The 12,751-nt window shown below is 34.1% G+C and overlaps 1 protein-coding gene across 7 annotated transcripts in view; it reads left to right on the top strand.

Annotated features, from left to right (window-relative positions):
- The window catches only part of LOC128679444 (uncharacterized protein), a 69,577-nt gene that overhangs the window by 25,919 nt on the left and 30,907 nt on the right, over window positions 1–12,751 (top strand). For 2 of the 7 annotated variants that reach the window (XM_053761712.2, XM_053761714.2), the window contains exon 1: window positions 7,083–7,271. The exons of 1 other annotated variant lie outside the window; for it this stretch is intronic. The gene's annotated coding sequence lies outside the window, so the exon portion shown is untranslated. Of the gene's footprint in view, window positions 1–7,082; window positions 7,296–12,751 lie in introns of those variants that run through there. 4 more of the 7 variants (XM_053761713.2, XM_053761710.2, XM_053761711.2 and 1 more) reach the window with 3 other exon arrangements.

Genomic DNA, 12,751 nt, shown 5'->3' with positions numbered 1-12,751 from the left:
TCACCAAACATCCAGATGGAAAAGTCGGGCGAAAGGCAGTTGCAAATAATACTAATTAAAGTATAGGAGCGAGCATTTCTATAGTCACGAATCCACTTCTTCTACCCTAGAGATTTCACTTTCACTCGCAAACGTCCGCGAATTGTAAACATAACTATACTATAACATAATTACTTTATTACACGAGCCATTTGTTCCGTGTCTATATTTAATTGGCTATAATAACTATAAATAGATTGGCTCCACCATCGAACGTAATTGATACTGGAGTAAACTAATCTACAGTAGGTTGATCTGCAAGTCACGGTTTGTCGTTTAATAATATGGTAAAATCTAGATAGGTTCTTTCATTCACTACCGTCACCATAACCCCTTCGTGCGATTTGGTAACCAAACTTACTTAACCAGTTGCAAGACGAGATTTTTTTTCGTTGTTTGGTAACTAGTCGCGATTGTTCGTCTATTGCATTTGATAGATCAGCCAACAGCCACAGTTGCTCATAAATTATAAGTAAATAATTTAAGGGCAACTGTGACTTTAGGTGACATAAGAAGAAGTATGAATTTGGCATTTCATCTGAAGCTGACTTTTAAATTCTGTATTACCGGAAAATCTCTATGCTTATTTATTTATCATAAACTGTAGATATCTCTTTCTTCGTCGCTCTTATGATTAGATAACTCATTGATATCAGAAGCAACGAGAATCTCATCTTCATGTTTCCTCATCAAGATATTATCAGTTGTATCGCATGTTTAAAAGGGAATAAGTACTTCTTAAAAAGAGTTATCAATTTTAAGCCTAATTCCTCGAAGTTAACGTTCAATTTTATAGTAGTCAACACTTTTGCTTTATAAAATCTTAAACCACGTCTCGACATTGTATCACGTGCTTACAAAACAATGCATTTATGCAAAACGTTCCGTGAGACTGGGAATTTGTGGCCACACTCACCATTATAAATGTTAAATCTTAATATCTTTAGGGTAAGAACTTAATTATTATTGTAGGATAAGCTTCTATTTTTTTAGTAAATCACTACATAGTATAGTTGCTTTCCCGCTGTCTGTCCCTATGTATAAAACTACGCAACGCATTTTAATGCTGTTTTTTTTAAGATATCATTTATTTAAATGAACCTGGATCCAGTGTTTAACTATGGACCCCATTATTTCTTTATTAATGCTGTTGTACGATCTGTACTGCATCATGCCCGTGATGTAATCATGTGTTTTATAAATATATGTGCAATATAGATATTACAAAAAACAAGACTATATTTTGTTGTCTGTCTGCCAAACTTCTGGCTGGAGTCAGTAGCACCACGGGTCATGCAATCGATAAATTGTTATACTGGTTTTCTTCTTATTCTCAGTTTGCTCAACATATATTGTCCTTCCATTTCTAGTCATACTTTCTTTAATTCATCCCTTTCCTTCCATTCATCCACACATAATCTCTCGTCTGTTTATGTGACTGATAAAATTGTGTAAGTGGAATATAATTTTTCTATCACCATTAGAGAATAATAAAGTGTAAGTTTTATTCAAGCCATATTCTCACGGAAAATGAGACAGAAGAAAGAAACTGCATTTTCTAATTATTAATTTAATAGTTGTAATTACAACATCAGTAAGAAATACTAGAAACATTTTACAGATCATCCTTGGTTTGAGGGTAATATCAACGACTATTTCTATATCTATACTTATGAGATTATACTTTTACACTTTTTTTAATATAAATGAATGTTTATTTTTAAAAAAATACAACAAATAAACACGAACTTCGTCTAAAAAATACATTTGAGGGTTATCACAGATGATTACCCTCATCTCAGTCTAGGAACTGTTGTGTAACGTATTGGTAAATAAATACTTTCTCTTCTGCTAAGCAGTGGTCAGTTTTATTTTGGTAAATTACGTCCTTTGAGTTTGTAGGAAGACGCTAGAACATCGTGTAAAATATACAATATGGTACCTTGATTCGATATCGTAAACTTTGAAATGATAATAATAATAAAGGCGATTTCTCTTAAGTTTTCTAACGGTTTAAATATCCCTAAGATCCATAATAATAATATAATATTGTATTATCATAATATTTTATCGTTCCACCCAAATTCATTACAAATTCGCCGCTATCCCCTCGCATTTGAGTCCATGCGTTGCAAACCTTGTATGCGTTAGTCTTACTTTAGTGTTCTGAGTAAACAACATCGAATTCAACTGATTATACTACCAAATGACCTGTTGAAAATGACCGTGTAGAATTTTCTAGAAACTAAGCCGTTACTTCCGAATATTGTCATACTGTTCTGACTGGACGTTCGATCTTAGATAATCTTGGTCATTGCCAATTTTAATTGATATACTTTTGTGTCTATCCATCGCTCAAACATCATTGAAAATTCGCTCTTATCAGCGGAGCATACAGATTCAGATGAGTAAGGTCAACTGTACACTAAATTTCATTCGACAACTGAAAAAAGCCGAACGGCTGATGTCGCTCAGTTAAAAAATCCATTTAAAATGAGCTAGGAATTGTGCTTGATGCTTGATAGGTTCCACGGTCAAGATTCTATGGTTCATTTAGTCTTTTTGTTTCTTTCGTAAACGCAAAGTACACTATATAAACTCTCTACTCAGAAATTTTTGAATCCTTCGCTGTAGATAGTTTGTCTTTATTCTTATTTTTATTATACGTTGGTGTATCAATATTTTTCTATCAGAAAATTTCTTAGAGCCGTCATGTAGGATACTAATAAATTTCCACCAAAAATATTTGGCTTAGTCACATAAAGGTAGAAGGATACATTTGCTATGTCATCAGACGTCTGTTTAGTGTGTGTATCTTACTCATCTTGAGGGTCATTATTTTCTACATACACACTTGTTTACGGAAGCGACTATAGGAAATGACTGTTCACAATCACAACCAAACTCAGCATCATGTGTGCATTGATTTGCAACTGGTCTCAGGGCCGAGCCTGCCAGCCTGCTATTTATGGAGGCCTTGCTTGTTGAGAAATAATTATGTTGTTGTTTGTGGCCAGTGTTTTTATTTATTTTCTCTCTGTTTCACCTGTTTCACAATCATTTAAGATTGTGTAAAAAAAAACTTTTGATTTTTAGAAAAAAAACTGATTCTAATTTTAAATACTAGTTTCTCCGCAGTATTTCAGGGATTCGTTAGATTTTGCTTTATTGAATAACAAATATACATCACTTATAATATTAGTAGGACATGATATTCCTAAATTGAGTTATAGTAATAGTTTTCAATGTCTGGTATTTGATGAGAGTGATTAAAATCATTTTATTTCACAGTTCACACTTACGAAGTACATACATTTAAAGTATCATCAATCATTACACGTTGTATTAATTAATGTTGATTAATCTTTGGATTATATCTATTTCTACATATGATTACTTCGTATATATCGATGGGTTGATTGGCCGCTTTCTCTTTATTACCTGCACATGGCAATAATTAATTACTGTGCACGTCTCCACTTTGTTTTCTAACGGTTATTTAATTTTATTTCCCGTATGAGAATGCCACATCTGACCCCAATAAGCATGAAATATCAGCATTGCAGCATTACCTGCATCGTAAAGCACATCATAATCACTTCTCTTATTACAGGTACTGTATAAATATTAAAGTTTGTATGGATGTATCACGTTTCAAAACCCCTGGGTGAATGAATGAATATTGATGACATTGAACTGCCTGTTGACTGTAAGAAATTCGTACATGGGATAAATCCGCCCCTGTACATGTTGTATGCTGTACATCTTTCTTGTATTAATTTTAATTGATTTTCGTGCAATAAAGTGATTACAACAACAACATTTCTCTCACCTTGTTGCCATACGTGGGATAAATCCGCCGTTATACGCGTATCTTTCTTGTATTATAATTTTAATTGATGTATTTATTGTCGTGTAATAGAGCGATTACAAAAAGATTTTTAAAGTCATGAGAATTTCCACCATTTTGGCGAGATGTAGTGAAACAAACGCAGATTATTATTTAAATAACTTCAATATTGAAGTTAATAAGTTGTGCATTATGGTCAGATTATCTTTAAAACTAAGTACTATGCGTGGCATAGTACTTAGTTTTAAAGATAATCTGGTCGTGCCCGTAAATCTAGAATACGCAGTCTACACCCAAAGTCTAGGGAATTGGGCCAGGAAAATCGATACCGCTGTAATGTAAGAAACCCACACTTTGTAACTGACATCTAATACCATTAACGCCTACTTTCAAACTAGTGTTTACTTATTAATCTAATGGTAATATACGAATTGGTTGGTTGAAATTAGGGACAGGAAAAGTAATGACTGATGATCATGACCTTTTAGAAATTGTTTTGAACTCAAAAAGGCAAGAAAGGTAATAACTGATTAATATGCCGTTTTATAAAAATGTGCCATATTAAAATTCTAATATTACATTCATTAAGTTAAGTAGTAAGTTAAGTTAAACTTAGTAACATTAAGTTGATATAGAATAGGTAAGAGAAGAAGGATCACGATAAATATCACAATAATTCGTCAAAATCTATGTGAAAATGCCCATTTCTGTCGCCATTTGTTTAATATTAAAAGCAGACTACTATATTTCAGCAAATATCACCAGTGGGCGTCAGTGTGGGCGAACAATTAGGCCCACGCAACCAGTCTGCACACCCACTATCCTTGCTACTTTACTATCTCCATGCTTTATCTCCAATCCACCGCCAACTTTCATTCTCAAATTCAACTCCAGAACAAAAAACGCATTCTATATCAATTTCAGGATCGTTTGTGACCTTACACTATTTTTTGTAGTCGCTGCCCATCTCGCACGATTTACTGAAAACACTGTTCCATTATCTCTGACCTTTAATTTATTTTTACGTGTCCTCGATGACTGTGATTATTTATGTTCTGGATCAACTACATTCGTGATATTGCCAGACTGATATGACGTGTGTTGTACATATACAGATGTATTTTGTAATTTTTATATGATTTCGGTTTCATCTGGTTCATGAAATCAGATTATTTTACACCAATTAATAAATTTATACATATTAGCTATTAGTAGCACCTATAGACTTCAACTTCAATAAAAAATTTAACTTAAACTTGTTAAACTCAGACAAGACATAGGAACGTGTATTAGAAATACACGAGAAGAAACGAGGCAAAGCGTTAATATCTTTTGTGCCTCATTGTGTGACCAATTATAGGTACAGGTGTTTGGTTATATTGTATGTTTATAATTAAATATTGTTTATAAATATTACGGAATGTCTGAGACACTTTTTTGACATCGTTCTTAAAGAAGCTGTTGAACTCAATAATAAATTTAGTAGGTAATTTGAATGTATAAATAAGATGGTCTAAACTGATCTAAAACCGAAATAAAATGCTATAATATGAGAAACACAACGATAATATAAATCCAAAATCACATTGGGCATACACATAGACTTTATCGGAAGTAGGAGTAATAAAATTTTGCAATCATTCCATAACTCTATCGCCATAGCGACGAATCGAATGCAACCTTGGCCAACCTTCAGTAACTGATAACGAAAGAAATTCTACTACACTTGCGGCAGTTAAAACGTTTGTTAAAATTCAATTGTTAACTTCCTACTGAAACGCTACATTGAGAAAGTAAACGGTGAGTTTATTCAATTTAGGACAATATATTTTATAATTATAATATTAGATTGAATGATTAAAGTTTTTCTTTACAATATTAGTAAGTTATTCATTTGGTAAAAATGTATTATGTAGGTATTCAACCGGCTCTATTACGCGACTAAGTTCACGGGGTTTCTTATCGAAATCAATTATAATTTCTTACACTTAAGTATTTCCAATTGCATAATGTAACCTTGTTTACTGAACGCACATTCTTGTGGCATGAATAAGTTCTTTTTCTAATCTATATCACGCTGGTTTCAGCACATATTTTATTAAAATCAATTTCTTTTTACGCAACATGAAGTAGAATATTCTTATTTAAAACAAAGGTTGATGTTGTATTATCTAGATGAATATTCTTGTTAAAATTAGTATTATCTACATCAATTTCACACACTAACAACACAACAAACTACAACAAGTCATCTAGTTCATTCAAATCTCCACCCTTGCCAGAATGTTCCTTTAACAAATAGATAGCTACAATAAGTCGCTCCACGTATTAAGATTTATAGATTACATATGCCGTCATCTATGCTGTCATCCTGATTTATAAATAATCGCGACACAATCACAGATGACAAATTCAATTCGTTGGTGATTACACCGATTTTTTGAGTTATTGTTTTATCAATCAACTAGCAGTAATGAAATCATAATTTAATGCAATATGAACGCAATGATATATGAATTTAATAGTAATTGAAGTAAATTTTTGGTTATCACATTCATGTTTCAATCGGATGATACATTTCATTCAGTTTCAGATGACTGTACCAATATCCGCAACTGTATAATGGCATCCTCATTTACAGCAAATACTGTGTTGAAAAAGAAACGATTGTCTGCAGTGACTGGCACAATAACACATCTTTGATTACAACATCCTTCAATTCTTTAACACCGAATATCAGCTCGATGTAGAGTTTGCTCTTTGTTTTGCGAGAATTCAATAGTTTTTTACAGCAAAATGCTAGTCATTATTTCAGCCGAAATTAACGCAGCCTTGACTGAAAAAAAGTAGTGACCGGTTATTGAAAACGTCTGTTGGAAACGGTTCACATCCCATGTGTAATTACAATATAAAGTTTGCGTGTACGTATTCTATTTTCAACTTGTAATCCGTAACGGATACGAGTCAAAGTTTTTTGTGGTTCTCCTATTCATCGTGCGAGTAGTATCGGTACCGGGGCGCCAGATGAGGCGAATGCTAGTACGCACGCGCCTGCTGACGTTGCACAATTCACGGCAGCCCTACTAGCGACGTGGAATGGAGACTCGGTTCAGACGCCGCCGGCTGGCCCCCTCGCCGGCACCCGACTCCTCCCCCCCTACCCCGCTACACCCGCCGGCGCCGCGCCTTCAGTTGCTTCGCAGCTGCCGCGCGTGTCCGTCGCATAACCCATGCGACTTCGCTGTTTCTCTACCGTAATATGGATATACAGCACATCCGCGCTCTTATCATCATCCAGTTCTCATATTTGTGGTTTCGCGAAGTCTTCGACAAATTTAAATGGATTATATTGTAAAGTGCCACAGACAATTAGTTCTATAAGGTCCGCATTGGTGTTTCTAATAAGGCAAACTATGGCGCGCCGACGTGTGCCGCACATGGCATCGTAATAATATGTTGCTGATGGAAATTACGTCAGAATTCACAACTGTCTGGTCTTTTGTACAGCGAAAATGTAAATAACGTAATTTTAATAGTATCAGAGTTGTACTTGAGGTGATATCGTGGAGATATAGGTATGTGCCGCGGCATGGCGTACTCGTGGCGTCAACGTCTACGGTCCACGCTGCATTATGGCGGGGTTTCGTTTCAATGTGCTCGCGCTCCGTAGGAATGTCATGCCGTTCACCATTTATTGCACTGCTGAGGTGTTAATTGACATTCCAGCGTATAGCGTTTTAACGCATAAAACTGATACATTTCTAAACACGAGCTTCGACAAAAAGACGTAAAGTATAAAGAGACGCCAATATGTTTACTAACTTGGTATTTCAACCGAATTTCACAGCAGTCTTGCTTTGTTCAAAGTACGATTTCGTCCGAGGTCACTCGCTCAACAAAACGTTGTCTAATCACCAGTACCGATGAATGAATCTTGCCTCGAAGTCAAAAGTCTTGATCTTGATCAAAGTGTGCTCCATTATTGTTTAGATTTGTTTTGTATTGGATTGGATTGCCAATCCAATTCTATTTAGAATATAATAATTTAGTTTAAATTTTGTGTCTAATAAAAATGGCGGGTGAATTCCGCCGTGGATCTGCATCAGTGCATGTGCATGCATATCTAGTTGTTGTCATAGTGCAATGCAACGTGTCTACCTGTGATATGGTAGTGGACACCGAGGCGTGGCTTGAGACATTCTCTCGATCGCTGCTTTCCTAGTATCTACCGGTTGCAAACGCTGTATTGTCTTATGTTATCAAATTTATAGAAGATTTATTTTCAATACATTAGGAAATTATTGTAGCATTCCGTTTCATCAGATGGTAAATGGTAGAGAATATTTTACTTGACATACACTTGAAATCAATCTTATTAGAGAATGACATGCTTATAAGTTCCCAGAGTAGTCGCGCAAAACACTTCAATTAGATTCAATAGTATCATTTAATATGTCATGTCTACATTGTATACAATTCTGAAGTGTCTTATATATTTTTTACTCTCCGGTATAGGTATCTAATTGTTTTTATATACACAGCTTTATTTGTTACTTAGAAATTTAATTACCTTTATCAAAAGGTTTGAAAAATAGGTTATGCAACGGGATTCTGCCACGTGGCCCAATCATGATTTGTGCGCATGCCTGTGCAATAGATCCACGAACTTGCTCTAAATTTCTAAGCTAGGTACCGAGAACGTGTGAAAATTTAATTTGATCTTGGACATTGATGAGTTCATGAATGATATATGTCATGTTTATTAATTTATTAATGAAGACAATATGTCTACAATTAATTAATGAAGACTTTTTATTTTATTTAAGATCATGCTTTGATAGTTAAGATTCAGAACAATGATAAAATATTTCATTATCATTTATACCTGGAAGATGAAAAGTGAGAATTAAGAGATCTGTAGCTAATCTAATTACAAAGGTGGTTATGGCTATCGCCACGTGGTGTCTAGTTCCCCTGCGCATGTCCACAAGCACAGCTGTGCCGAGAAAATCGTTACCACTGTCTAACGCATCCACACCACGTGCACACCTTCAATTGGATTCCATTAAAATTAGTTTTCGTATCTCTATTTTTCACTGGACATCCCCAAATGCTACTATCACTTACGATCTCTACTACGCTCCGCTTCGACATTCAGTAGTTCTATTATTGATTAGATTACTTCGTTTTCATGTTTGGATTATTTTATCTTATCTTTTACAATCTATATAACGTGCCCTAGTTTTTTCAAAGATTAAGTATGACATAGTATTAAATTAATTGATTTTTGATAATGTACTAGTGAGTTATGGTTTTCTTATTAAAAAAAATATTGATCTACTTTTGCTTTTGTATAGAGTTCGAACTCTTCTCCTCTTTTAGAATATCTTAATGAATACATATGGCTAATAAGCCATAACCCGTGTGTGTGTACACTGTACGTACACTTCTGAATTATTTCAGGTATGTACGTGCTAGAGTCGAGTCGTGTAAATTATACAAACATACAAAACTAAAAGTACTTATTTCCATTTTTATTTGAAATATTTATAACTGTTTAATTATACCGTCCATACAATATGAAACTTACAACTTCTATATGTACATTTAATACTTTTTGAGAAAGTAACTCGTCTAGTATCTTTTCACCGCAGCGAAACTGTTTTTTTTATTAATTTCAATAGAGAGTTTCGCACCTTAGAGAAGGGCATATTTTTTGTTGGTTTTTTCTAACCATATTCTTGTATTTTCTAAAGTCGACCATTTTCATGGGACATAAGCAGTCAACAGCAATTGTACTTATTGTTATAACATTGCATTGCATGCATCAGTTAGCGTTACCCATTGATTTTGGTTGCCATTGGGTGCATTACCATATTATTGATCAAACTGTTTAGCTAGTCTATAAGTTCGTAGACTTGATCAATTCACCGTATGAATTTCACAAGTTCATGCTCTTATATTTGCTTTTTTAGGTTGTACTTCTTTCAAGAATCATTTATTATTTTTAGTAGTAGCAGTAGTTATATTTATGCTTCTCAGTTGTGTAATTTATAAATAACAAATTACACGAGACCATCCTATTATATTCATCAAAAACGTTGCCAATTTGTTTGTAAGTAGGTATCACTTATATCATCTCGTCACGTGATTTATTTCGGTTTTGTATTGTATCAAACGCTATTTCACTTGTGTTCATAAAGCGTGCCAAGACTTTCTCCTGAAGTATCCAATCCAATAAATCTTGTGAACCTAGATATAAATCAGTTTTGATCATGAGCAGAGGGCAACGGGATGTGGGATTGTGATCTGTGCATAAGACTAAATGGGAAAATCACATGATTTACGGTGCCATACCGCATTTATTTGACGTACTTCTGTATTTATTGTCAGAGCACGACCCATAAAAGATATGAAAGCCACTTGTCCATAAATGGTAACGGTGACTTCGTCTACTTCGATTTCATATAAATCATAAGTACTGAAACTATCATTTGCCTGTTCTAAGTTTCTTTCTCGACCAATTACTTGGTGTTGACATTTAAATTGATAAGTAAATGCGGCCTTGTGTCGTGGTATCCGAACGACCTTGCCGTCGAATGTCCGTTCTACGTCCGTATCAATTATAGAATCTCAATCTAGTTCTGCAACTACTGACATTTAGCAGGACGTGAGACTACTTTCTACGGAGTTAATTGGATTCAATAAGGAAATGGCTTTATTTTATACCCAACTTTTTTATTCACTTGTTACTTGAGTTTCTAATGTTGAATAGTTAATTGACAGTATATGATTTCAAAGGGTAATTATGTAGTCTTGTAGTTCAGATTGGAGGCTGATGTGGCTATTATAGTTGTCTACTCCACTACTTCGTTACAAAACGTATTTAAAATTCTCGTGTTGTTAAAAAATTAAATGCATGTGCGTCATACGGGCGCTAGTCGGTTATATGTAGGTCTAGGATAATAAGCCAATCTGTTAACAAATAATGAATGGAAACGAACGCTGTTTTTAATATCCCGGTATATAATAAATCTTGGTACACAACATATTTTTTTTGCATTTATACTGAGTATCAACGTATGCTTTTAAATAATTCAATCTACATGTTCAAAGGTTGTCATATCTTATTATTCGCATACCTAGAATTATTTATGCTCTTTTGCAGTACACTTTTGCATTCGCTACCATAATGGCATGCGTTGCAGTCGGGTGAAGGTCATGGTCCTGGCGCCGAGTGTGTGTCGGCTCGCCATCACATGACTACGACATACGTGTGTTCACGTCATTGGTCGTTCAAAGAGCTCCGAATAAACGTTCATATACGAGTTCTCTGTCGTCTAAAACTGCGTAGTGGTCTTTATTACCATTGTAATTGAGTTTACTAGCGTTGGTTCTCTTATTAGACGTTGCCGTACTTGTTGATACATTATAAATAGCAATTCCAATATCCACTTTAAATGGTGCCAATGGATGCGTAACTTTAATGAAGTCAAGTAGTAAAATAACGGCTAAATTTGGTCGGTAGGCTCTGTTATTTAAAACTATTGACATCTGGCAGACTTTAAATTTCTACAAATGACAATAAATCATTAGTTCTGATGTATTTGCGAATGTAGTGGTTTGTTGATTTTAACTTAATGCTTTTCTCGTCTAGTTTTATGATGTTCTTATCAGTTTTCTTCACTTCCTGAGTCTTGATATCAACAACCACCAAGGTGGTTTTTAACGAAAAATTACGTAAGCAAATATTGTTAGAAGTACACGGTGACAAGTGACTTTTGCTCGCTTATTTTAGACGGCTCGCAGTTCCAACCTTGCTGTGGTAACATTTGAAAAAACTATATTTCAATTATGTCACGTTTTGTTTCATTTTGACAAAACCTTAGCCTATTTCGGTTGGATCGTAGTATGATGTGTAGATTCTATTCAAATTTATTTTTGGGTCATATGTTTAGTTTTCACATGAAATGATGTATATTATACGAAAATGAGGATACTTCTGATTCCTTAAGGTTTCCCATGTTATTTCTCATGTCGCATTGGCGTAAAATGTCTCTTACTTTCATTATTCTATATTATTAATAATATCTTCGCTTTCAAAAGTAACGTAAAATAAAGTTACTCATCCAAATATTTTCCTACTATCTCTAACACAGATTTAATGTATTGAACTTGATTATATAGATGATCTCTATCTAGTCTACAATACAAGGGGAAATTAAATTATGGCCCTTGTCAGAAACCATAAACTCCCGCTGTACGTTAGTAGTTGAACATTATAGTGAATTTAACCTAGCTTATCATTATTTTGTTTGTTTATGATACTTTCAATGATAGTGTTACCTGATCTAGTCTAGTCTTTGTAAATGGTAGCATATAAACAAATATCACACAAAATAATTTTATAGATATAAAAAGTGGATAAATATAAAATCATAGCAATTATGTTGTCTAGCCTACGTTCATCATTTATGTTATTACAGCAATTGTGTATCTTTATGACAGTTGAAATGGTTTTGATGTCAACATTCTTTTAAATATTGGGTTGCAAACAATTAACTACTTGCGAGATACCAATGATGTATGTGGAAACATTGCTTATTCAATAATCGTTACCGATACTGTAATCTCCGTAATATTACTACATTATGGTTCTATATGGTATTAGCTCTATCATCGAGTTCAGTCCACTGCTTAGAACGTAAACAAGCATCAAGGATATCTATGTTAGTTTTTGCAACTTCTAGTAGGTATTCCAAAAAACCTTGTTTATCTTTACTCGTGTACGTTTCCATTTGTCGATTCGGAACTTTATTATTTATTTATATATCTTGTTTTGTCGGCGGCCACTGTTATTCA

The sequence above is a fragment of the Plodia interpunctella genome, chromosome 21, assembly GCF_027563975.2.
Source record: "Plodia interpunctella isolate USDA-ARS_2022_Savannah chromosome 21, ilPloInte3.2, whole genome shotgun sequence".
In the NCBI taxonomy this organism is placed as follows: domain Eukaryota; kingdom Metazoa; phylum Arthropoda; class Insecta; order Lepidoptera; family Pyralidae; genus Plodia; species Plodia interpunctella.
The sequence above is the reverse complement of the archived record's forward strand: the minus strand, read 5'-3'. Positions and strand labels throughout refer to the sequence as shown.